Raw genomic sequence first — 1,691 nt, forward strand, 5'->3', positions numbered from 1 at the left:
ACTCCACTGAACTTCTCTACATTTTAGAATGCATCGGTACGTGTACTATGTGTGAGACGGGGGAGTAAAAAAGTACAAAAAGATTGACTGATTGGTTAGAAAGAGAGAGAGAAATACTTCTAGCCGGGTTGGGAAGGGGGGGGGGGGGGATTGTCCAACCTACTAAACACATGGCTTCTTTACAGTTAGGGCTGTCTTCTACTAGTTACAGTGTATAATGAAACGCCATTCACTGCTCCTCTCACTACTTCAGCACTCATTTACTTCCACTGAAAAAAGACAAACAAGAAATGCTGCGTGGGCCTTAATTTCGTCTGCTCTTAAATGCTCAGAGTCTTTCAAAAAAACTCCTGAATTGTCTGGTTGATATGCAACCTGCAGGCTTGATCTGGCAAAATGGTGGATGTGATGGTGACACGTAGGTTATAACTAAATTTGGTTACACTGTTCTCCAACTATAGGTGAATGCTACGTTCTTTTTTTTCTGATCTCATTTCACTCCTGCCAAAGGGATGCTTCATTCATTCTCCAGGGAATCCCTCCAGTCCCTCCCTTGACTTCCATTAATTTTTCTTCTTCGAAATGATGGACTGTTATGAGATTAAATGCAACGGGGCAGAGATTTACTTCTTAGCAACATGTACTACAGCTAATCTACACGGAAAACATGCTCCCACAGTTAAAGCAGTCAAAAGTAAACTTCTCGACGGATCACAAAGATTACATCCCATACGACAACACTTGTAAAAGGATCTACTGCAATGTGATTTTTTTTCTTTGTTTCTCCCTATTCAGTAAAAATCTTTTCTCCCGGTTTCTCCTCCGAGTGTCCCCGCCGCGCTGCTTTGATAAGGCTTTCTGTCTGCAATCACAGGATGCAAAATGAGGAGATCTTTAAGGCAGAACCTAAAGGCATGCAAATCAACTACGTTTACATTTTTCGTTACCGACGGTACAAGCATGTTTTGTTGGGGAAAAGTTGGACAAACGCTGATCCACCTCTTCTAGAGCTAATACTCGAAGTCTCACCAGAGGCAGATGCATCATCGTAGGAATTTGGTTCAGTTTGACATTACTCAGTATTGTGAAAACACGTACAGCTAGCGTCAGTAAACTTGGAACAATAAATAGAGTAGAGGCAAATTCAACGTGGCACATCACTGATGCGCAAGCTCCAGTAGAATGAGACTGTATGGAAAATACTTTGCACACTTCACATTTTGGCAGTTGATCTTTGAATAATTGAAATATATATATATTCATATTTATATATCTATATATATTATTTGTGTGTGGTGTTCATATGTAGTGAGGAATTAGTTTATGTGTGTGTGTGTGTGTGTGTGTGTCTACTATGGGTTTGTTTGTGGCGTGTGTGTGTGTGTGCGTGTGTGTCTACTCTGGGTTTGTTGTGGTGTGCGCGTGTGTGTGTGCACTCGCACCCTGTTTGTATGTTGTGTGTAGATCTTTTTTATATATCAATTTTTTATAGCAAATAACATTCTCATGCACACGAGTGTTTCAAACACAAGAAGCAGATCCATTGAAAGGTAGTCCAAGCATATATATATATATATTTTTCTTTTTTTTTCAGTGGAAATAGCTGCAAACTGAATGGAACATGAAATTCTTTCTGTGCAGTCCTTGGCAGCTTTGTGGAGCGCTCAGGCTCCCCCCTCCCCTCTCCGGCC

This window comes from Ammodytes marinus, assembly GCF_949987685.1.
Source record: "Ammodytes marinus genome assembly, chromosome: 19".
Lineage (NCBI taxonomy): Eukaryota > Metazoa > Chordata > Actinopteri > Uranoscopiformes > Ammodytidae > Ammodytes > Ammodytes marinus.